We start from the raw sequence: 25,579 nt of genomic DNA on the forward strand, positions 1-25,579 counted from the left end.
CTTTTTTTATATAGATAAAGGAACAGAAATTCAAAGAGGTGAAATAACCCTATCCAGGTCACATAGCAGGTAAGTGGCAGAAATGAGTCCATTTGTTTTGAAGCCCATGGTCTTTCTAAAGCACCACAGAGCCTTCCATGTCAATGGGTGGTGCTGGATGAAAGGCAGCAAGGACTAGGTGTAGACTAAATGCCTAAAGCACCAGGAAGGCACCTGAGAGAAGGCACCTAAGTGTCAGAAGAGGTGAAAGTGAGATGATAAATGGTAACTGACTGGCAGTCTTCATGAGATGAAAGAGGTGTCTGCCCTCTTTAAAGGGACAGCTGATGGCTGCTACCAGCTGTTGCTATGTTAGCACATGGGCCCAATGTTGCCAGATCTATTACTTTTTCTATAAAAGCTAGCAATATGGGCGCCTGGATGGCTCAGTTGGTTGAATGACTGCCTTTGGTTCAAGTCCCTCCTCTGGCTCCCTGCTCAGCAGGGAGTTTGCTTCTCCCTCTAACCATATCCCCTCTCTGCTCCCTCTGGTGTGCTCTCTCTCTTTCTCAAATAATAAAAAAATCTTAAAAAAAAAAAAAAAAAGCTCACAATATACATTTTAATGTGAAATGGCATAACTGCAAAATGCTAGGAACAAATTCAGGTTTTCTTAAAACACCGTGCAGGCCAAATGAGCCACATCTATCAAGGAAATTTGCCGCAGGGGCTACCAATTTGAGACCACTAGCATTGATCCCTAGGACCCAGGGAGCGGTCTGTAGTCTTGCTAAATGAGACGTGGAAAGGATTGAAGTAGCTTTTGATTGAGCTCATTGAGGGAAGAGATACCCTAACCTAAGAAAAAGGGAGGCTTATTCCAGGGCATGGAGGCACATTGGAGAAGGGAGTATGACTCAGCTTTTCCACAGAATCTTCTTAAAGACACCAATAATTAAAGCAACTCTAAACATATCAACCCCCTGGGTTTGCTAATGCATTTTTGCATTTAAGCATTTTTGGGTGAATCATCATTGATATGCATGCTCATTAGAAGCCAGATTATTTTAATTGTTTTAATAGAAAACAGCTTAATCAATATCATAAATACAATTTTATAAAAATGCAAAAAAGCTGACATAATATCTGTGGAGTAAATAGGAAGACAGGGCCAAAGACTTTGAAAAATTTATTCAAAACCGCACAATATCAGTAAAGCAAACTACACTTAAAACTTACCGATACATATTTTAAGCACAAAGCTCTGGTTTAAGAAACACACAAACAGTTGCAGGAAACACTGAGGGATCAGCTGATGGAGGAGAATGGCAGTTGTACAATACATTTCATCTTCACCGTTGTGGTTTTTCTGACGCTGAGATCTGCAGCCATGCTAAAGCCACCGAGCAGACAGAGAGCGGGCTTGAACCTAGGTTGGGAAGGTTCAAGAGGACAGTGAAACAGAGGAAGAGAGGCCAAGTGGGGGCCAAGCTATTTACACTTGCTAAGGTAAGGAGAAGGTAACAGGCAGGAAGATGAGGTCAAAGGCATGGGGACAGGTAGAGAAAGATGTTAACAAAAACTTCCTACACATGCTTACACTATTCATAATATTTTATATTTTAAAGCACGCTGTCATTTTCAAAGCATTTTTAAAAATAGACTTTATTTTTTTAGAACAGTTTTAGGTTCTCAGCAACACTGAGCAGAAAGTAGAGATCTCAGATAACCCCTGCCCCCACACATGCACACCCTCCCCAACAAGAGTGGTACTTCCATGGTTATGGATGAACCTACATTGACACATTGTTGTCATTCAAAGTCTGTAATTTACACTAGGGTTCACTCTCATTATTACATATTCCATGGGCTTGGACAAATGTCTAATAACATGTTTTCACCATTATAGTATCATGCAGAAGAGTTTCACTGCCCTGACATTCTCTGGCTCTATTCATCCCTCCCTTCCTCCCAACCCCTGGCATCCACTGATCTTTTTACTATCTCCATAGATTTGCCTTTTCCAGACCGTCATATAGTTGGAATCAAACAGTATATAACATTTTCAGAATGGCTTCATTTAATTAGTGATATACATTAAAGCCTCTCCCCCGTCTTTTCATGGCTTAATATCTCATTTCTTTTTAGCATTAAACAATTTTCTGTTGTATGGGTTACCACAGTTTAGCCATTCACCTACTGAAGGACATCTTGTTTGCTTCCATGTTTTGCCACTTATGAATAAAGCTGTTAGAAGCTCCATGTTCAGATTTTTGTCCGGACAGTTCATTTTAACCTTCATATTCTGAATACAGAACAATTGTTCTAAATCAATTCCTAAGAAGTCAAAAAGAACACATGAAATCAAAGCATTTATCAATATGACTGGTAGAGTTTATCCTTTGAATATCCTTTGAAACAAGACAATATGTTACTATGTTACAAATAAGAAACTCTAAATTGATGATTTCAACAAATGCTTTGAGGAACTGACTCTCTATTTGGTCCTTCCCCCCCATCTTCTCCCTGCTCCACCCCTTCTCAACTCAGAACAGTTAGCATGATACACTGGATCAACGGATGTGTAACCAGACTGTCTGTGTTGTTTCTGTTCGAATAATGAGCCTCTGACATTTATAAGCAGTATAATTTGGAGCAAGTTACTCAACATCTTCGGGCCTCTTCTTCCTCATCTGTAAAGCAGGAATTTTTAATAGTGTCTACCTCATAGATTAAATGAGTTTATATTCATAAACTCTTAGAATAATTACCTGGCATGTAAGTGTTGAATAAAATGGATAATACGTACATGGATCTCTTGTATGAATGCTGGTCTCCCAGGCCTGTATAGAATTCTGAATTGTGCTGTTGAGTCAAACTCTCAGGTCTGCAATTTGATTTTATCCCACTTACAAGCCAGTAAGTTAGCCTTTACTGTTTCACAGATGTTGAAAGAAGATGTGAGGCATCTCAGTCAGAAAGAAAAAACTGTTTCACCCACAGCACAAGATAAAAAGCATGAATTGTTCATATCAATTCCTCTTGCCCCCAAGTTCCACCAGCGTAACACCAAGGAGCCCAGATAGAGGCCACACATGCAGTGACTTTGGGTTCAGTGGGGGTATGGTGATCTTGGGGAACCCATTGCTTTTCCAGCAAGCAAAAAGCTAAGTCAGTTTCTTTGTCCCAGAGGGAGATGTTACTTTATCTCTCAAGAGTGCTGCTGTAGGGGCTCCTGGGTGGCTCAGTGGGTTAAAGCCTCTATCTTTGGCTCAGGTCATGATCCCAGGGTCCTGGGATTGAGTCCTGCATCGGGCTCTCTGCTCAGCAGGGAGCCTGCTTCCTCCTCTCTCTCTCTCCACCTGCCTCTCTGCCTACTTGTGATCTCTGTCAAGTAAATAAATAAAATCGTAAAAAAAAAAAAGAAAAGAAAAAAAAGATTGCTGCTGTAGGGGCACCTGGCAGGCTCAGTCAGTAGGGCATGCTATTCTTGATGTTGCAGTTACAAGTTTGAGCCCCATCTTGACCTTATAGATTACTTTAAAAAAATAAAAATAAAAAATAAGATTGGTTGCTGCAAACATAACCATGAGAAATGGCTTGGGTAAAGAGTGATGTGGTAGAAGGCCTCTAACATGGCCCATAATGGTTCTTGCCTCCTGGTCTTCACTCCTTGGTGTAATCACCTCCAGCAGACTATGGGCTAGATTTATTGACTCATTTCCACCTAATTTAATACAGCACAAATGACAGGATGTTGCTTCTGAGTTGAGGTTATAAAAAGACTGTGGCTCCTATCTTGGGCACCCTTTCATGTTCTCTCTCACTCACTCTGAGGGCAGACAGTTACATTGTAAGCTGCCACACTGAGAGAACTGCACTGCAAGGAAAGGATGTCTTTGGCCAACAGTAAGAACCTGAAGCCTGCCAACAGCTGTGTTGAGTGACCTTGGAAGCAGAATCTCCTTTATTCAAGATTGGGGATGACTGCACCCTGGCCAACCCCTTGACTGTAGCCTTATCAGAGACTCTGAGGCCAAGGGCTCCCAGCTAAGCTATGCCCAGATTCCTAGTCAACAGAAACTGTCAAAAAAAAAAAAAAGTATTTGTTGCTTGAAGCCTCGGTGTTTTGGAGTCTTTTGTTATGCAGTGATAGTTATGTAATATGAGCTGTGAGGGCCTTGCACTCTTGGCATATTGGCCAAGACGTGAAGGGGTATGAGAGACCCATAAATAACTATTCTCAAGCAACAGGGTAAAGCTACAAACCAGGAAAATGATGCCTTCTTCCCAGAAGAGGGCTGACACGCTTAGTGTCTAGTATGTAGGGAGAGGCATATGTTGAAACTAGAAACTAGAATTTGGAAGGAAGCCCTAAGCTGGAACTAGCCTGACCAATCTCAGAGCCAGTTTTTGAAGAATTTTGCTTGCTTGAGGACATAGTGCAGGATAGAAAAAAAAGGCTTCTGCTCTGTGCAGGCAGTAGGAAGCTAGGTAGGTTGTGTCAAATACTGAAATGCCTACTCTGCATTCAGTGAACCAGATTATCTGGTTGTATATTATTTTCTGTCCTCATTTGCCTTCTGTTCATCTGAATCCTTTGTAAACTTTGTTTAAATATTTTCCCCAGTCTTACTGGTACCTAGAGGAATTAGGCGTCAAATGCTTGATTAAAGGGGAAACAGTGCCCCCTGGAGACCAGAGTGGCAATGTCCAGAGACCACAAGAAGCAGAAGCTAGGCTAGGCAAGAGAAATGTAAAATTCTTTGTAAATATTAAGAACAGGGATGGGTGCCTGGGTGGCTCAGTGGGCTAAGCCTCTGCCTTCGGCTCAGGTCATGATCTCAGGGTCCTGGGATAAAGTCCTGAAACTGGCTCTCTGCTCGTCAGGGAGCCTTCCTCCTCTCTCTGCCCTTCTCTCTCTGCCTGCCTCTCTGCCTACTTGTGATCTCTGTCAAATAAATAAATAAAATCTTAAAAAAAAAAACAAAAAACAAAAAACAGGGACGCCTGGGTGACTCAGTTGATTAAGCATCTGCCTTTGGTTTAGGTCATGATTCCCAGGATCATGGGATCCATCCCCCCATCAGGTTCCTTGTTCAGCAGGAAACATGCTTCTCCCTCTGCCTGCCACTCCCCCTGCTTGTGCTCTCTCTCTCTGATAAATAAATCTTAAAAAAAAAACAAAACATAAATTAATGTCAAGAACATATTCAATTAAATAAAATCTCTTATCTAAAGCTTGTAAGAAATTGGTATGAGCCTTTGTAATGAGGTGTGGTGATGGATGTTAACTAGACTTATTGTGGTGATCATTTCACAATATATATGTTAAATCATTATGTTGTAAACATGAAACTAATATGATGTTATATGTCAATTACAACTCAATTAAGAAACCCATTCAGTCAAAATTTTAAAAAGAAATAAATTGGTATGGAAGATTTCTTAGCATGACAAAGAATTTTTTTTTTCTCAAAGAGAGTCAATTTTATTCACTACATAATGGAAGGCCAGCAGTATTATTCTTAGGAACATTGGCTTTGTAACAGACAGGACTTCCTTTTATTAACTGTGTGCCCTTGGCTGAGTTGATGAATCTGAGCCTATTTTTTCATCTGTAAAACAAAGATAATGTCTTATTGGATTATAGAGTTAAGTAAGATTATGTGTATTATATCCTTAGTACTTGATAAGCACTCAGTTATTATTATTATTTACTACTACTACTCTACTACATGAATGAAATAAGAGTGTTCCATCTGCTTAATATTCTCCATGCTGGTAATGGAATTTTCTGATAAGAAGAATTTACAGAAGACATAAATTAGAATAGAGGAAGGAAGAATCTATGGGAAATAAAACCCAAGAATATTAATAAAGGTGTGGGGGAAAATATAATCTTTTAAAACTTTCATTCCAATTTATAGAGAGTTCTTACAAATATATAATTAACATCACCAGTCTATTGGATAAGTGGTCAAAGGAGATGATAAAGAGTTTTAACATGTGTTACCTAACAACCTACTTAATGGTTAAGAAATGCCAAGTGAAACAACTTTCAGGCCTACATACCTTTTATTTTTTTTTGAAGATTTTATTTATTTATTTGACAGAGAGAGAGAGATCACAAGTAGGCGGAGAGGCTAGCAGGGATGGGGTGGGGAGCAGGATCCCTGCTGAGCAGAGAGCCCTATTTGGGGCTCAATCCCAGGACCCTGAGACGATGACCTGAGCTGAAGGCAGAGGCTTAACCCACTGAGCCACTCAGGTGCCCCTCACATACCTTTTAAGGTCTCAGATATAAATGAAAAATAAAAAGAATGGGTCTTGGAGAAGACATAGGAAGAAGGCTTTGACCATGGAACACCACACACCTGACTTTGGCACCCACCAGCTATGAGTGCAGATTTTACCCTCTCTCTCTGCACCTAAGTTTCCTTATCTGTTCATATGTTAGCCATAGCATATTATAGATTCATTGTGAGTATTAAATGAGAAAAGTCATGGAAAGCACTGGCTCTCACCAATTGGTCTCATCATTGTCATTGTCATTATCTTCATCATTGTTACTCTGCTGATGTTATTATAGGCAGAATTGGAAATGGGGCTAGCCCCTCAGGAGATTATCCAGAGCAATATGTACTAAGAGCCATAAAGTTTCATAGACCTTTCAAATCTGTTTTACCCATGTAAAACATGTAAAACAGATGTTTCCCATGTGTGGGAAGAAATTTAAAGGGAAAAAAATTACCTGATTAGAGATGTTTATAGCAATGCTGATTATGACCATCAGAACTTGGGAACAACCTAATACCAAGAAATAAGGGAGAGTTAAGTAAACAAAGTATAGTAATACAAAATACTAAGTACAAAAGGAATATATAAAAATCATAGTTTTACTATGTATCAGGAAGAGCCAGTTCAAAAATAAAATGGAAAATGACATATTTGTAATAATCACAACAATAAAATACCTAGAAATAAAATTAATAAAAAATATTCAAAACCCATTAAAAATTGTGTTTTACCGAATGACATATAAAGTATTTGTAAATGGAGAGTCATATATGGATAAGAAACCTCAACATTTTAAAAAGTCAATTCTCCCTGTATTGATCTATAAATAAAATATAATTTTTATCAAAATCGCAGTGGAATTTTTTAAATTTAAAAGTTGATTCTCTAGTTTATCTGGAAGAGTAAATATTTCAAAACAGCCAAGAAGGTTTTGAAAAACAACAGTAGCAAAATAAGAGTTGGCTTACAAGACACTGAAAGAACTATAAAACTATGTAATAAACAGGATAGTGTGAGACTGATCAAAAAATGATGACTGGATGAGGTGCCTGGGTGGCTCAGTGGGTCAAAGCCTCTGCCTTCAGCTCAGGTCATGATCCCAGGGTCCTGGGATCAAGCCCTGGCATCGTGCTCTCTGCTTAGCAGGGAGCCTGCTTCCTCCTCTCTCTGTCTCTGCCTGCCTCTCTGCCTACTTGTGATCTCTGTCTGTCAAATAAGTAAATAAAATCTTAAAAAAAAAAAAACAAAAAACAAACCCTCACTTTGGGCACCTGGGTGGCTCAGTCAGTTAAGTGGCCAGACTCCTGATTTCAGCTCAGGTCACCATGTCAGGGTCCTGGGATCAAGCCCCGCATTGGGCTCCACACTCAGCAGGGAGTCTGCTTGAGGATTCTCTCTTCCTCTCCCTCTGCCCTTCCTCCTGCTTGCTCACACACTCTCTCTCTCCCAAATAAATAAATAAATCTTACTTGTATCTTCCTCCAACACCACCATAACTTTCATATAGCAAAAGAGACCGTAAAGTTAAAAGATGAGTGTCACACAGCAGAACACTTGCAGACTGGGTAATAAAGGGTTGTTATTCATTATATACAAAGGGTTCTTTTAAAATAAGAAAAGGAAAATAAAAAATAAAACACACCAGAAGGCATACACATTGCTGAGAAAATAAGCGTGTGTTCAACCTCACTACTAATTAAACAAGATGGCTCCTTTACCTATCAGCAGCAGTACACCAAGTAGGAATGGCTGGGTGTACAGTCAGCAGGAAGGAGGGCAAGCAGTCAGAAGGTACACTGTTTGTAGAGAATTTTCAAAATAATAAACATATTATCATGCTAAGTCTAGAATATTCTTCCCCACAGGGGCAGGCTGCTCCCACTGCCTCAAACTTACCAGGCCCCCTATTAGAATAGGAAAAATAGAAAAGATTGCTAGCAACCTGTGTCAGTATATACCCACACACTGTTGGTAGAAGCATACAGCTTTTTTTTTTTTTTTAATGGCAAACTGGAAGGACTTAATCAATGTTTTAAATGTGTGCTTCCTTTGACCCAGTAATTCTACTTTTTGAAATCTGGAGTACTAAAATATCCCTAATGTGTCCAAAGATATGGGTACAAAAAAGATATATGTACAATAAACTTTGTAAAGAGGACAGTTTGGGATACAACCTACATATTAGCCACTAGGGGAGTGGTTAATAATTTATGGTACATAACAGGATTCTCTGGAATGGTTGGGAGATTGGACTAGATAACACCTCAGATCTCTCACAATCTTCCAGTTTTATGACCTTTGATTTTAGGCTTTGGAGAACAGTTCCAAAAAAGAGGCTTCAAAAATAATTAAAGCAATGATATCATTAATGGAATAACCATGCACTTCCTTAAGATCATCATTTAGAAGAGGAAATTAATATTTTAAAACATCTTGGAGCACTTGGGTGGTTCAGTCAGTTAAGCATCCAACTCTTGATCACTGTTCAGGTCATGATTTTGGGGTCATGGGATCAAGCCCCACGTTGGACTCCACACTGGGCATGAAGTTTGCTTACAATTCTCTCTGCACCCCTCCCCACCCCTCTCTCCCTCTCTTAAAAAAAAAAAAAAGTCTTACTTTGAGATAATTTTATATTTGGAGGAGTTGTAAAGATAGTACAGAGTTCCCATTACTCTTTATCCAGTTTTCCCTATGCCAACACCTTATATAACCATAGTATTGTCAATAATATGTATGCACTATAACCTGTTGAAACAACAAAACCAATAGAACTAGTGATCTAGTTCTATTTACTGCAGATAATAAGACTCTGCTCCATTGGCTACAGAGGCTAATTATAGCGAAGAAATCAAAGTCATCCTTCTCCGAGAGACCAACACTGAGGTGAAGGAAACATGCATTGTTTGGCCACCGCTTTTTCTGTGTATCCTAGAAGTGGAACAAAACCTGGCTTTTTATTAATGCCAGTTCAACTATTTTTAATTTTCTAATTTCTGAAGTGAAAAGGGCTGAGGTTAGCAAACTGAAGCATTATCTTAATTGCTTTTGAAAACATTTGAGAAACTGCTATTTTCAGATTCTGTTAATTTAATAACAGTAGACAAATCACAGTGAGTAAGCAGGTCAAGAACCTGAGAATACTGAGTGATAAAATTAAAACATTAAGCACAAGCACTCTTATTTAACAGCTTGCATGTGCTTGCCAAGTGTGGTGAGTGTTTATGGTTCACCAACTGTGTTGTATGCCAGACACTTCAAAGAACATTCCAGAGAGATGGTCTGACTTACTGGAAGTTTAAAGGCTCAAACCCCATATTTTATCCTGTTTTTTAAAAAAAAGTTTTTATTATAAAATAGTTAGACATTTTACAGGATTAATCCAGTTTCTACAAGCCAACAACATAAATTTTAAAAAAGAAAAAAGGAGAAAAAAAAGAAAAAGCAGTAACGTGGATTAAGAGACTTAAAAGATCTAACAACCAAGTGCGTTGCGCAGGTCTTATTTAGATTCTGATTTGAACAAACCAACTATGAAACGACATTTTTGAGACATTAAAGAAATTTGGTTATGAAATTGGCATTAGATGTTAGCAATAAATTGTTAAAATTTTGTGGCTATGGCTTTGTGGTATGTAAGAAAATGTTCATATTTTGAAGATGGATCCTTAATATGAAGGGACAAAATTATTTATTTGGGATTTGCTTTTAAATAATTCTACAAAGGAAGAAAAAAAAGTGACAGATGAAGTAAATGTCAGCAAACTTGACAATCATTGAGTAAGTAATTTCCAAGGTAATGGGAATTAATTGTATATATTTTTAAAGATTTTATTTATTTATTTGACAGAAAGAGAGATCACAAGTAGGCAGAGAGGCAGGCAGAGAGAGAGGGGGAAGCAGGCTCCCCGCTGAGCAGAGAGCCCGATGTGGGGCTCGATCCCAGGACCTTGAGATCATGAATTGAGCCGAAGGCAGAGGCTTTAACCCACTGAGCCACCCACGCGTCCCTTAATTGTACATTTTAAATGAAAGTTAAATTTTTCAAAATAAAAAGTTCTCAAAAAACACCTACAAAATTAAATTGGATGTAGAGTTGTGGTTATAACTCTATCTTCCAGTCGTATAAACAGTCTATGATGGTCACCACAAACTGTACAAAGGATCCTTTACAAATGAAGTTAAAGTCTGTTTCACTTGCTGTTGTGGTTTCAGTAAACTCTCTGAGAAGAGGGAGACATACTCTGAGCTCACCAAAAGCCCCATTTGCAAGAGTTGCTATGAATGGTATCCCTGCTTCCATTCTTGATCTTACGCAGTCATTCTCCACCTTCTAGCTAGAGTTATATTTAAAACCATAAATGTGGTCACCTCCTTCTCTGCTTAACACCTTTCAATGCATTCCAGTTCCTGGGATAAAATCAAAAGCTCTGATATGGCTCATACAGCCCTCCATGAACTAGCTGACGCCTCTCCTGCGGGCTCTCCACTACTCACTAGGATCCAGCCCTGCTGGCTTTTTTCAGCCCTTCAGCTGCCATGTTCAGTTCTGGCCATGACCTTCTCAGAGCTGGTCACTCCTCTTGGAACGTCCTTCCACAAAACATCACAGGACATGCCCCCGCCCACTATTTTCTTCCTTACAGAAACAGTTCTTTTCTCTTCTAGCAATTTTCAGAGCTTACTTGGTTTTATTTATTTCATGTCTGTTTTCCCACTCTCCATGCGTATTTTGTTTATTGTAATATAGTCAACAATATCCGATTTTTAATGAATCAGTTAAGGAACATTTCTTCCCCAATTCCAGTCCCATAAATATCATCGAAATGTTGAAATTTAGTTTTGAAATATTGGAGAGGGCATTTGGAGAATATTATCCCCCAAATTGGCTTAAACTTCAGAAGAATTATGGTTGAGGGATGGCGGGGGAGGGAGAGGGGTGAGATGGTGCAACTCATGGTGGGGGCATTTGGGAAGAGAAATATCAGGGTGTAGCAAATGATGATTAGGCTGCAGAGCAAAAGCTTACAAAAAGAGATGTCACCACCACTCTGATTCTCTAAGTGTTTGGATTCATAAACTTCCATTTCCCCATGATGCCTTTTCCCTTCAGTCAGTGCCCTGACTTCCATCCTAGTTCTCCGCTGTGCAATGAAACACTAACAGGAGGGATTAGCGGTGGAATGCTGACAACTGACCAGAATCGCTCACTTCTAAGCCAGCAAGCAAAGGCTGGCAGAATATATGCAAGAATATACAGATCCATGATCATAGGGAGATTTTAGCAAACTTCTTTGAAAGTTGAGGGATCGGGTATACAAAATTTGAACAAGACGCTTAACAAATTTTTAGCCAGTGGATTTATATATAACTGTATACTGTCTTAAAAATTTAACACCACACACTGCTTATGATGTGTGAGGCACTGTTGCAAATGGTTTATAACTACTGGCTCATTTATTTTTTTTTTTAAGATTTTACTTATTTATTTGAGAGAGACAGAGAGAGTGAGTGAGAAAGAGAGCACAAGCCAGGGGGAGAGGCAGAGGGAGAAGCAGACCCCCCACTGAGCAAGGGGCCTGCCGTGGGGCTCAACTCCAGAACCCTGAGATCTCAGAACCCTAAGATCCTAATCTGAGCTCGGCAGCCCCTTAACTGATTGAGCCACGCAGGCACCCCACTATTGGCTCATTTATTTTTTTTTAATTTTTTAAATTTTTTAAGATTTTAATTTATTTATTTGACAGACAGAGATCACAAGGAGGCTGAAAGAGAAAGGAGGAAGCAGGCTCCTTGCTGAGCAGAGAGCCTGATGTGGGGCTCGATCCCAGGACCCTGCGATCATGACCTGAGCCAAAGGCAGAGGCTTTAACCCACTGAGCCACCTAGGTGCCCCTTGGCTCATTTAAAGAGTACATATTCTTTCTCAGGTTATAAGGAAAAGTCGTAAAAGTGATCATGTACTGGGTCCCAAAGCAAGTCTCAACGAATAATGAACGTTCAGTATCTGCAGATCTAATCATATGTAGTAAAGGGACAAAAACATGTAACACAGCAGGTTTCAGGGAGAGAAGGGAGTGAGTGGGTGAAGCAAAGAAGTAATAGTTTTACGTAATATGTTTTATTTGAGATGAAGGAAGGAAGGAATGAAAGAACAAAGGAATGAAGTGGGAAGAAGGGAGAACTATATGGTCCAAAAACATAATCTGCATATGTAATTTAGAGAGCTAAGGATGAGCAAGTGGGTAAAATATTGACACTTGGGAAACTGTGAAAGGTGTGTGGAAACTCTAATATTTTTTCAATTTTTCTAAAAGTCTGAAATTATGTTATAGTTTCAAAGAAGGTGATAACAATTACTCATCTCAAAGGATGGGTAAATAAATATCACAGTATCTTTTTTACCTTTTAAGCATTTAAAAATTAAGATAGAAAAAGAAAATTTAAATCAAGCAAAACAAGTGGTCTGTAAGAGGAACCCCAGGTGACAGAAGAGATGAGGCTGTGGTTCACCCACAGAAGACTGCCTTTGAGTTAACGGAAACAAGGAGCTCTCGGGGGTCTGCAAGTAGAGGGGGCCGTGGGCTTGGTGCCCACTGGCCCCCGGAGTCGCTGGCCCTGTGCAGGGAACAACCTGCCCAACTCTTCCGCCCTGACTGCATATCTCATTGATCGACATTTGGCAGTTTTTCTTTCTGACAGGATAAATGGATTAATCAACATTAGGACACACCTAAAATTGTTTACCCATTAGTCCACTCCCGTGCATGTACGCCAGTGTTGCCAAGTTCCTATTTATAGGATGCTCACTGTAAACTAAGCACTGCACAGGGATATAGTAGTAAAGTATAAAAATAAATACAACATGTGGCCAAATGCTCACCCTGAACCCACAGTCTGACAGAGAAAGGCAAGGCATGAGTGCCCAGGGTAATTCTTTATACTTTGTGCCAGAGGTTAGACTTTCATTTTGCTGTCTCATTTCATGTCCATACCAATTCTGTGAAATGGATTTTCATTATTCTTATTTTATACATGACGATTCGCAGAGTTTTGTTTTTTTTTTAAGATTTTATTTATTTATTTGAGAGAGAGCAAGTACAAGCAAAGGGAGGAGCAGAGGGAGAGGAGGAAGTAGGCTCCCTGCTGAGCAAGAAGCCTGATGGGGGGCTCGATCCCAGGACCCTGGGATCATGACCCAAGCCAAAGGCAGATGCTTAACTGACCCAGCCACCCAGGCGCCCCAAGCCCAGAGAAGATATTAAGTAGCCCACAAGAACACAAGTACCAGGTGACAAAGTTTAGGCCTGTCCAATTCCAAAGTCCATGCTCTTTCCATATCACCATGTTTATAAAAGTCACAGAAACATAAATACTGTAAAATTTCACTTACTCCACACTCTTAGGGATGAGTCATGCTGGACAGACGAGTAAGTAAAAGGCCGTTCTCTAGGCAACATTATTCAAAAGCTTCTAAGGTTAGAGCAGAGAACACTCCAGAAGCCTCTGGGAAGAGGATTTTTTTTCTTTCTTTCTTTCCCTTTCTCTTTCTTTCTTTCTTCCTTTTCTTTCTTTCCTTCCTTTCTTTTCCTTTCCTTCCTTCTTTCTTTCTTAGATTTTAGTTACTTACTTGAGAGATAGACAGTGACAGAGATAGAACCAACATAAGCAGGGAGGAGAAGGAGAAGCAGGCTCCATGCTGAGCATGGAGCCCAACTAGGGGCAGATGCTTAATGAACTGAGCCACCCAGGCACCTCGAGGATTTTCTTCCCTGGATTCTTTTCCCTCTTAGGCTTCTGGCATTTGAAGCCTAGGATACCTGGTGTCTGACATGTTCTACCTGAAAGCTCCAGAAGGTGCCCAAAGATTCCCTTTTCCTTTTTATTCCCTCAAAATACAAACTGAGACAGGCTGGTTGTTCAGAAATAATTTTGGTACCTACAAAGGGAGAAGAAAACAAGAAATATTTACAGCAAATACAGCCAGCATAAAAGCAGTTGGATTTTCAAAGCAGTTTTCTGATACCCACAGATTGGATTAGAAACCCACTCAGTCCTGAATGGTGGAACACTGCCTCTTGGCCCCAAAGGGTGGTATGACTCTGCAGGCCTGTTTCTCATCTCATTCCTCCACATTTTTCTACCTTCTAGTCAGGCAGCTTTTGGTATTTGTATTGTCCTTAGTCCTAGAAACGGGCCTAATAATATATTCTATTTCTTCCATATAGAACCACCCTTAATTTTAGGTTCCTCATCTTTATAAAAAGGGAATAAAAGGAGGATCAAATGGAGAGATCATGCAGGCATATGGTACACAGTAAGCACTCATGAGTTATTTCTCTTCTCTTCCTTATCTCTGCACACATGCATCATACCATCATCATTGTCGACAACCATTGTAGCTAATGGTTGAACATTTATTGTGTCCCAGGCACTGTCCTAAGCACTTTACGTGCGCCAATTGGTTTAATCCTCACCACGATCTTACGAGGAAGGTTCAATGAGCACCTTCATTTAATGAAGACACTGATGCACAAAGAAGACAAGCAAGCTGCTCAAATTCAAAAGCTGGGACTCAGTCTAACCAACTGAGCTTCAGAACCAGCACTTCTAACCAACATGCTATACATGTAAGGGACTCTCCTGTGTTCAAAGTTAGCCATCTAGACCTTCACAGATCCTTCTCACTTTGCCTAAAGCTGACACCAGAGCAAGAAGAGACAGAACAGAACTGAGGGAACATAAAAAAGAGCCTGTGAGTATATCCAATGATATATATAATTTGTGATTAAAGGTACAGCTACTTTATAATATTCAGTACTGTTTGAATTCTTAAAGCAGGCATTTAAAACTTCAAAAATCAACTTAAAAAACATGTGTAAAAGTAAATTCATTTTGGGCAAAAAAAATGACTAAGCATAACTAACTTAGGAGAGGGATTTCACATAGGAGGGAGTTTTTTTGCTTGTTTATTTAAATGTCAGTTAAACTACATTAAAACAATAGCTTATCGTCAGGGGCACCTGGTTGGCTCAGTTGGGAAAGTGGGAGGCTCTTGATATTGGGCTTGTAAGTTTCAACCCCATGTTGTGTTGAGTCCCATTAAAAATGGGACTATTTTCATTTGGGGTACCTGGCTAGCTCAGTTGGTAGAGAGCATGAGACTCTTGCTTGATCTCAGGGTCAGGAGTTCAAATCCTAAATTAGATGTGGAACCTACTTAAAAAAAAAAATAATTGTTTGTAAAACAATAGCTTATCAGTAAATAGTGAATATTTTCCCATATCATTAGGACAGTGATTAAGAACAAGGGTAAAGAGCAGACATGGGTTGAATTCCAGCAACACTATTTCACTAGCTATTTCAAGTTCTATGTTTTCTCTTCTATGAATGGGAATAATGATACCTATCATCCAGGGATATTGTTAGGCTTAAGACAATACAATCAAGGTGACTAGTACAGTGCCAGATTCATCACAAGCACTCAATAAGGTATTTTTCTTTTTTATGACATCACTGTAATGGCTAGAGTATCCCAGCTCATGGCTGTGCCAGGATTCATTTAACCAGTCCTGCATTGTTAAAATTTGGAACATTTTCAATACTATCAGTAATATAAACAACAGCAAATATTTCCCATACATTTCTAGCTATTTATTTAGGGTTAAATCTTATAAGTGATTTGTATGTCAAAGAGTATCAACATTGTAAACTTGTAACATACCGGTATATGGTTTTACCAAGTTAATCTTCTAAATATTGAAGGGATTTGGTCAACTCTTAACCAATAACAGACATTTTAAAGAAATATGCTAATTTTATGGGTCTCCCAAAATCTCATGTTATTGTATTTATTAAATGTTTCAATTTCTTCTTCTGTCACATTAAAAAGGTCTGAGGCTCCATAAATTAATTAAAGTATGAGACTGGCAGAAAAACAGAAAAATAATTGGGATAAATAAACATTTTAATGTAGCAAATTACAGAAGGGCATTTCAAGCCATTTATGAGGGGATGAGTTTTTCCAGTGGTGTTCAAAGTACATCTTGTGGGGAGGTGGGAATGAGGGTAAGGGCTGCTGGCAAATTGAAGTAACTCTCATTAGTTTACATTTCAGCCATAATGGTCTGTTTTACATTGTGAACTTATTGGTAAGTTGATCTGAAGTGTTATGGACCTAAAAATAAAACCAAAAACATATTTGTGCAAGGTTTTGGGGCAACTGGTATTTTGTGATATAAAATAGAGATAAATAAATGGAATCTCTCTCTTACATCCTGTGTAAAAATACATGTCAGCTAGATGAAAACATTAAATGGAAAAAAGCCTCCATGAACTACCAGAAAATATGGACAAGTATTAACCCCCCTTGAAGCATACTGATAAAAGCAGAGATCATGATGAGAGGCACCATTTCTGTGTGTTACTTTTTCCTAAAATACATGCCTCTGACACAGACTGAAAATGTTTTTGTGGGTATGCGGGTGTGGAAGTGCTACACATCAATAATAATGCCAAGGGTGGCTTAGCGTATTAACATCCCTGTTATCTCTATGAGCAGTCCCAGATCACCCCCAAAATATAAGGGTAAATAAAGTAATGTGCAAAATGAAAGATGTAACTCATCCTAGTATGTTATGCTGCAAGCCGACTCTTGCCACTAAGCCCTTCTCTCCCCAGACGTTCTAGAAGCATCACTACTTGTCTTCTGGAGTCAGAGTGTCATATCAGCATAGAAAGGCTCTGAGAAGTTCTTAGTGGAAAAAGAAGAAAACTAACTTCATTTACTTATTATTTCAAAGTTACTTGACTATACCCCTCCCTTCAATATGATACCTATTAATATCTGTAGAATTTGTGGAGCACACTAGTAAGGTCAGGCTGAAAATTAGTATTTGAAGGAGAAAATGCTCAGCAAGAGGTGTTACTATGAAAGACATATGTCCATTTACTGCTATTTGACCAATGCCCAAATTGAGACCCTCTCCAATGTTGTGGTCTATTGACACCTAGTGCTGATGCTTTAATTTAGTACATACATAATTTCCAATACTTTCCTGCCCACCAAAATAGAAATGTTGCATACTGCATTTATATTCTTGTACATAATTATAATGCATTTTTATCTTGGAATATTATGAAAGGATTTATGTAAATGACCCAAAGGGCTAAGAAAGTATGCTGCCTTGTACTTTTGTCCTTCTCTCACCTATTAAAATGTCTTATGAGACTCTATGTACAAAAAAATGTGTCAAGTAATACTTTTTCTGACTCTATGTCATATCCATGAAGGGAATCGAATTAGACTGTGTTTAGGGGACAGCGCTAGAAGGTTCAGATGGAGAGATCAGGACATTGTACAAAAACTCGAGATTGTAATGGGAATGAAGATAGTTTCTTTCAGTAAACCCTTGAACCTATCTTCTTTTATACCAAAAGTACCCTTTGGGTTTTAAATAAAGGGAAAGAAAAAGATGAAAGAAGGAACAGTAATATAACTGCAGTGATAAGCACTCTCCTGCCCCAAGGACAGTGGTTATTTCATCCAACCATTTAAAATTAGTGTTAATTTGAATTGTGAACTGTTGGGCTTATGAGCATTAAGATGCAACTTCTGATCTATAATAAATGTGTCTATGTTTACTTCATTAATGTCAATGCAATGATACCTGTTTGCACAGGTACAGTTTGAACATTAATACAGTGCATATAATACATTGTATTAATAACTCCCAGGTTTTCTGCAGCTAGTTTGAGATCAGATCACATATTTCAATAAAAACTTTAGTGCTACAAAATCCTGGAATGTCAATTTTAATTATCACCCAGTTAACTATAAAGTAGTCATTTATTGTAAGATAGGGTTAGCATTTGTGAGTATCTGACTTCTTTTTAATTTTTTTATTTTTTAATTAACATATAATGTATTATTAGTCCCAGGGGTACAGGTCTGTGAATCACCAGGTTTAAAACACACTTCATAGCACATACCTTCCCCAATGTCCATAACCCTACCACCCTCTCCCTACCCGTCTCCCCCCCACAACACTCTGTTTTGTGAGATTAAGAGTTTCTTATGGTTTGTCTCCCTCCGGATCCCATCTTGTTTCATTTATTCTTTTCCTAACTCCCAAGCCCCCCACATTGCCTCTCAACTTCCTCATATGAGGGAGATCATATGATAATTTTGACTGACTGACTTACTGACTTTTTTTTTTTTTTAAAGTAAGTTCTATGCCCAACGTGGGGCTTGAATTCAGGACCCTAAGATCAAGAGTTACATGTTCTGGGGCACCTGGGTGGCTCAGTGAGTTAAAGCCTCTGCCTTTAGCTCAGGTCATGATCCCAGGGTCCTGGGATCAAGCCCACATCCAGCTTTCTGCTCAGTAGGGAGTCCGCTTCCTCCTCTCTCTCTGACTGCCTCTCTGCCTACTTGTGACCTCTCTCTCTTTGTCAAATAAATAAATAAAATCTTTTTTTTTTTTTTTTAAAAAGAGTTAACATGTTCTACCAACTAAACCAGCCAGGCGCCTCACCCCTTGTTAAGCATGACATCTTAATTTAATAGTCTCTAATCTGATTAATGCTGGCAACCACAAAACAATTCCTGTGTATTTACTAGTAATTCCTGTGTATTTACTTACAGCTACTAAGTTATTCTGAATGAGTGTGTATGTTTGTGTCCACATGCATGTATGCTTTGTGCAATTTGTTTCTAACTGGAATGTAGCACTGGCAGTTGGAGTGTTGGCTCTTTTGAGTTTGGCTTGTCTAGGCTACTGTGTGACATGTGATGACCCAACTCTATCAAAATAACCATGAAATCTTTAATCATTTTGTCATGATGTCCTTTGGTTTTCACCTGGTACAAAATCCTAAACTCTACATGAACTCAGGCATTCAAAACTCATGTTGTAAGGTGCTCATTTGAGAATTCATAAATACCGTTTTAGATTAGTACCAGAATGCCAACACAGGATTTTAAAACATTTTTTGGAGAATTGTGGATTTTCTATGAAGGTGTATGCTTGGATCTCAGTCTCAGAAACACTGCCATGGATGATAGCCATTCATTCACTCAGCAATATTTGTTGAGGCTACTGTGTGCCTGGCACAGGGAATCTAACAATCAACAAACTGCCTGCCCTTATGAACAGCCTTACAGTCTAATGGGCAAGGAGGACAATAGACAAGTAATTATATAATTTCAGATACTGATTAGTGTTGTAAAGAAAGTGAGCAGGATAAGGACATGGAGGGTTGAAAGGACAGAGGTGTTATTTTCAAGAGGATGGTAGGAGTGGCATCTTGCTGGGGATAACATTTGAGCAGACACTGAAATGATTACCTGGAGAAAGTTTTCCAATCTGAAGAAAAGCAAGTGCAAAGGCCTTGAGACAGGAATGCGCTTGGAGTGTTTGAGGACCAACAAGGTCAGTGTGACAGAAGCATGAGCCAAGGAAATAATGTCTGAAGTAGCCAGGGCCAGACCACCCAGGGTCCTGTAATGTAGTAAAGACTTCGCTGGTTCTTAGGGGAAAAAGTGGGATTGCAGAAGGCATGCTTTAAATAGACTAGAGGTGGAATATCTATCTCTGGCACTCAGGAACTCAACTCTTTTTTTTTTCTTTTACTCTCCCCATTTTTTAAAGTATTTATTTGAGAGAGAGAGAGAGAGAGAGAATGGCGGGGGCAGAAGGAAGGGAGAAGCAGAAGGGACAGAGAGAGGGAGAGAGACTCTCAGGCAGACTCTGAGCTGAGCACAGAGCCCGATGTGGGTCTGGATCCCAGGACCCTGAGATCATGACCTAAGCCAGAACCAAAAGTTAAATGCTTAGCTGACTGTGCCATCCAGGTGCCCCCTTTTTCCTTTTTAAAACTGACTTTACTGAGGTATAATTCACACACACAAATGCACCCTTTTTAAGAGTTCAGTTGGATGAGTTTTGGCAAATGTAAACATCCATGTCATCACCATAATCAAGATGAAGAATATTTCCATCATCCTAAAAAGTTCCCTTGTTCCCTTTTATAGTCAGTCCCCATTCCTTGACCCCCACGAGAGTGAGGAACTCACTGGAATTTGGGGAATCACTATTTTTAATGTAGAATTAATAGCTGTAAGTACTTAGATTTGTCCTGCGAACAGAGAGCCACAGCCACATGTGGCTACTTAAGTTTAATTAAAATTAAATAAAGTTAGGGGCATCTGGGTGTCTCAGTGGGTTAAGCCTCTGCCTTCAGCTCAGGCCATGATCTCAGAGTCCTGGGATCGAGCCCCGCATCAGGCTCTCTGCTCAGCAGGGAGCCTGGTTTCCCCCTCTCTCTCTGCCTGCCTGTCTGTCTACTTGTGATCTCTGTCAAATAAATAAATAAAAGCTTTTTAAAAATTAAATGAAGTTTGTTAACTGATTTGTTAATCAGTTCCTAAGTTGCACTAGCCACATTTCAAGTACCTAATAGCCACATGTGGCTAGTGGTTGCCATACTGGACAGGACAGACATAGGACTTTTCCATCACTGCAAATAGTTCCGTTTGGCAATGTAGAGATGTAACCAGGTAGAATTTGACCTTTACCATATGAATGTAGGCTCAGCAGCCTACCTTAACTGACTGAGCCACCCAGGCACCCCTCTCTGCAACTCTTGTTCACAAAGTCCTCCTTCTGCCCTTTAAAATACCTTTTTCATGAGCCTTTTGAGAATTGCTCCTCTCTGTCCCCAGTTGCTGTCTGATACAGAAAACGCAAATGCTTTCTGGAGCCAGGCAAGTAATGTCTCAAGGGGACCTGGTATATGATGTTAGAGTAAAGTGCTGGCCACTGTGCAAAGATGTTCACATAAAAAAAAAAAAAAGTTAAACTGCTACTGGCCAAACAAAAACACATGTAAGCCAAGTTTGGCCACTGCCACCAGTCTGCACTCACTTCTTGGCTAATTCTCTCTCAAATCACAAAGCAGCTGTGATGCAGTGGAAAGAGTGAGTAAACAAGGAAGAAAACCTTCACTGGAAGCCCAGCTCTGCTACTTGCTAGCTGGGTGGTAATAATGATGATAATAATAATGTTAACCTTCCGGAGTTAAATCCTCTCATCTGTATAATAAAAACAATACTACCTATGTCACAGGATTTTTTTTTCCTTAAAAAGATTTTATTTATTCATTTGACAGAGAGAGAGAGAGAAAGAGAGGGAGAGTGAGCACGAGCAAGCACAAGCAGGGGGAGTGACAGAGGGAGAAGGAGAAGCAGGCTCCCCACTGAGCAGGGAGCCCCACACGGGGTTCCACTGATGCAGGGCTAGATCCCAGAACCCTGGGATCATGACCTGAGCTAAATACAGATACTTAACTGACTAAGTCACCCAGGAACCCCTCATAAGATTGTTTTAAAGATTAAGATAATATTCTTAAAAACACCCACCCTACAATAAGCCATCAATAAAATTTTCATAGCATCTGTGAAATTTATTTTCTTGTATTGTTTTTATCAATTATATATTTTATTCTACCTGTATTAATGAACAATTTGGTTGTGACTATTCTTCTGTTAGACTCTGAGTTCCTTTGGGTCAGGGATGACCTCTGTATCCCTTTGAGCTCCTATAGTACCTATTCCAGTAATTAAGTCCATGTCCACCCTGAGATTCAACAAAAACTTGTGACTCAAAGTCTGACTGGGAGATAAATTTGGAAGAATTTAGTCAACTCTTAGTACAAATGTATATTTTATATAAGAAAGCATGTGGCTAGGGCACCTGGGTGGTTCAGTTGGTTAAGCATCTGCCTTTGGCTCAGGTTATGCTTCAGGGGTCCTGGGACTGAGCCCAGCATCAAGGATCCTTGCTCAGTGGGCAGACTGTTTCTTCCTCTCCCTGTCCCCCTCCTTCCTCTTGTGCTCTCTCTGTAATAAATAAAATAATAATAAAAAAAAGTATGTGGCTGACTTTTAACAATCCCCAAAGTAATGATTCCTTTCCTTTTCCAATATAAAAGAGAAAAACGATATTCTCTTAAGTGGATGCCTCTTGCTTTTGCCTTTACTAGTTATGCTAACAGCAATACAGGAATTTTAGAAGTGTCCTTCTAGAAATTTATAGGGCTGGTAGGGAAAGGGTTTCGGTTTTAACTACATTTTGGCAATTCAGATAGAGGTGATGCTGAGATAAAGGTGGTAGAAGAGGTATGTATCAGAACAGCTAACAGGTACTCAGTTCATTTCCCCATCTGGAATACTGAGACAAGAACAAGAACTATTAAGAATCTCATAAAGTTCTTGTGAAAGTTATGACATAATTAAGGTCATGGAATTTGGGAAGAAGAGGAAGGAAGCATGTATATCTCACATAAGCAGGTTAGAAGTTTTCTGCACTTTTATGGCTTTGTAAGAAACAGCATGTCATATTTTGTCCTAACAAAATTTTCTTACTTTACAGGTACCCATGCCTTCTAAATGCCTATAAAAGATTAATTCACATATTGAACTTAGTATGGGATGCCTGGGTGGCTTGATTGGTTCAGTGTCTGCCTTCACTTTGGGTCATGATCCCGGGGTCCTGGGATCAAGTCCCACGTCCTGCTCCTTGCTCGGCGGGGAGCCTGCTTCTACCTTTGCCTGCTGCTCCCCCTACTTGTTCTCTCTCTTTCTGACAAATAAATAAAACTATTAAAAAAAAAAACAAACCATCATTGTCCCTTTATCTGAGAGCTTTCTTCTTTCTGAACTTCGCATCTACAGACTTGTTAAATAAGTGATTTGTAGGTTAAATGACCTGATTTAACTCCAGAATTGATTGAAAACTCTCCCCTTCCCCCTACTGTGCTTTATGCCAGGGTATTTTGTTTTTTCCTCTCAAAAGAATCATTCTTAAAACTAGAACTACAGTAACAAAAGAGTTTAAAATGTCAGATTTAATTTGGGAAGAATGTTTCTAACTAATCAAGGTTTCATATGGGGACAATGGATTAGTCAAATGGATAGTGCTTGACAAGCCAGAGCAAGGCCACCCATTTCTTCAGTAGGGTTTTGCCAAGTATGATTTTGTCAAGTATGATTCAGAACGACACATTCAGATGCAATTTGAAAAAATCTATTTCACTGGTTAAATGTATTATCAGTACGGAAAATCTGTCTTGATAATGTCAAGACATAAAAGTGCACACTACCATTATCTTTCATTTGCTCTGAAGCTTTCACAATTCAATTCTTTGGATTCTGTATGAGGAGAAAAAAATTTCACTGCAGGTGTAACTTCTCAGTAACAGTAAACAATGATTTCCACTTAATGGGCACATTTAATTTCTCAACTTATAAACAAAAAATCAGTCCCAAGATCACCAAACTGTTGTCAGAATGGAAATAAACAACTTTTTCTGCATGAATTAAGAAAAACTTTATTGAAAATTATCCCCTTTAAATAACATTACCTATCTTGTATGAAGGTAACATCATTTTTTGCATGGACCAGGAAGAACTGGGTGAGAAAAAAACACTTGAAGAATTTCTCTTTTAAACATGTTTCTTTGGAAGAAAACTGTAGACAATAATTAGGGTGAAAGTCAGCACTAATACTTTTTAGGAGTGTCTTACAGATGGTTCATTTCAAAGCATCAAATTCTATTTACTCAAAAAACCTATAAGGTAAACAATTCCCTTGGCGGGGCAGAAGACTCAAATGACCTCATGGACTGCGCTGCTTTATCTGTTTTGTGCCAAATGTTTCAGAAATTCTGAGACAGTTCACTTATCTAAGGTTTCAGAAAGCAAGAATTTCCAGAATAAGTGAAAGGGGCTGACTGTACAATAATAATTAAAACAATACTAGCTTTCAATTAACGTATCAATGTGTTTTGCATGAAGAGGCAGTTTCAAAGCACACAATAAAATAAAGCTGTGCTGCCTTCTTAAGGGTAAACATCTTTACCACTCCTTGAGTCACTAAGAGACTCAGAGGTTTAACAAAAGGTCTGGGCTTAACAGCTCTTTTCTTTTGTAATTAGTGTAAAAAGCACTCTCTACGTCAGATACACTAGTGATTTGACTTTGGACAAGTCAGTCACTTAACTCCTACTCTGTTTGCAACAACTGTAAATGGAGTCAACAATACCTGGTAACATATTACAGGGATGGATATGTGGGAGGATGAGATGATATATGTGAACACATTATGTAAACTATAAAGCAATAGTAATGGGAAATTAGTTATTTTATATAAAACTGTTCTAACCTTTCCTGCCTATATCCCTGTCTGCAAAATGGGTACAGATGTAGATCTGAATGCCTAACAGTCACTTACTGGCTGTGTGAACCAGAGGAAGTCATTCCCTTTCCGGACGTGGATTCTAACAAGGTTATTACGAAGATCATATTATATCGTGTATGTAAAGGCTGCGACAGGACTATACTAGAACTTAGTAAATGATAGCTGTTATAACTCTCTGAGGAGAGTGCCGTAAGTAGCAAATTATATCGAATTAAAAGGCTTTGTATGTATATACGACTCTATACGCATCCAAGGTATTGTTATTTGTACTGTAAACTTTAAAGATGTACACGGAACTGAGAAACAAATGGCGCCTCAGTGACCCTCAGGTGAGAGGGGGGAAAAGGACAGAAAGGGGGGACTTAGGACCTCAGTGGTTTGGAATAGGAGCAGGAGTGAGAACAGAGAAGTGTGGCAGAAAAAAAAAAAGACCTTAAGACATACTCTGAGAATTTATTGTCTTCCCCCTTTTTTCTTTTACGACCTCCAATCTAGATTAGATCATTTCATTCAATTTACCAGCCCGCCATATCGCTGGACATTTATGTACTGTACCTTCTTTACTGAGAGCCTTTCATTCCCCTCCCCTTCTATGAGTTGAGAACTTCAGACCCTCCGCTTCCGACACCCATTCCCTTTAATTCTGTTTTTACCAAGCTTCCCCGTATCCTCTTCTCCGCCGACGGGGGAAGTGAGGCTGAACGCACCGCAGGGCATCCTAGGAAATGTGGTCTCTCATTCTCTTTTGCTGGCGCCCCAGAAGTGGAAAGTCGACAAAGGCGATCCAGTTAAAACTACAACTCCCGGCAGCCAACATGAGTGACACTCTTCCTTTCTGCCCCCCTTCCTACTGCCTTCCTCTTCCTCCTCTCCGCGGGAGCCGAACCGCTTGGCCTCACGGTATTTGTAGTTCTTTCTGGATCCAAGATCCTAGCGCTCAACGACCCGGACAGAGGCTGCAAGACTCTAATTCCCAGAGGGCAGAGCGGTAGCTGCGCCTGCGCACTCTCAGTGAGGGCGTGTATGTCTGTGTGTCTGAG

General features: G+C 39.4%; 1 long non-coding RNA gene across 1 annotated transcript; it reads right to left on the reverse strand.

Moving 5' to 3' along the window:
• Nucleotides 1–1,151: 1,151 nt before the first annotated feature.
• LOC123390896 lies at nt 1,152–25,565 on the reverse strand. Its single transcript, XR_006605479.1, has 3 exons — nt 25,095–25,565; nt 6,734–6,789; nt 1,152–2,316 (listed from the first exon to the last, which is right to left on the reverse strand). It is a non-coding gene; the product is annotated as an uncharacterized LOC123390896 (long non-coding RNA).
• Nucleotides 25,566–25,579: the final 14 nt, after the last annotated feature.

The sequence above is a fragment of the Mustela putorius genome, unplaced genomic scaffold (genome assembly GCF_011764305.1).
Source record: "Mustela putorius furo isolate JIRA1106 unplaced genomic scaffold, ASM1176430v1.1 tig00000151_pilon_pilon_pilon, whole genome shotgun sequence".
Taxonomy (NCBI): domain Eukaryota; kingdom Metazoa; phylum Chordata; class Mammalia; order Carnivora; family Mustelidae; genus Mustela; species Mustela putorius.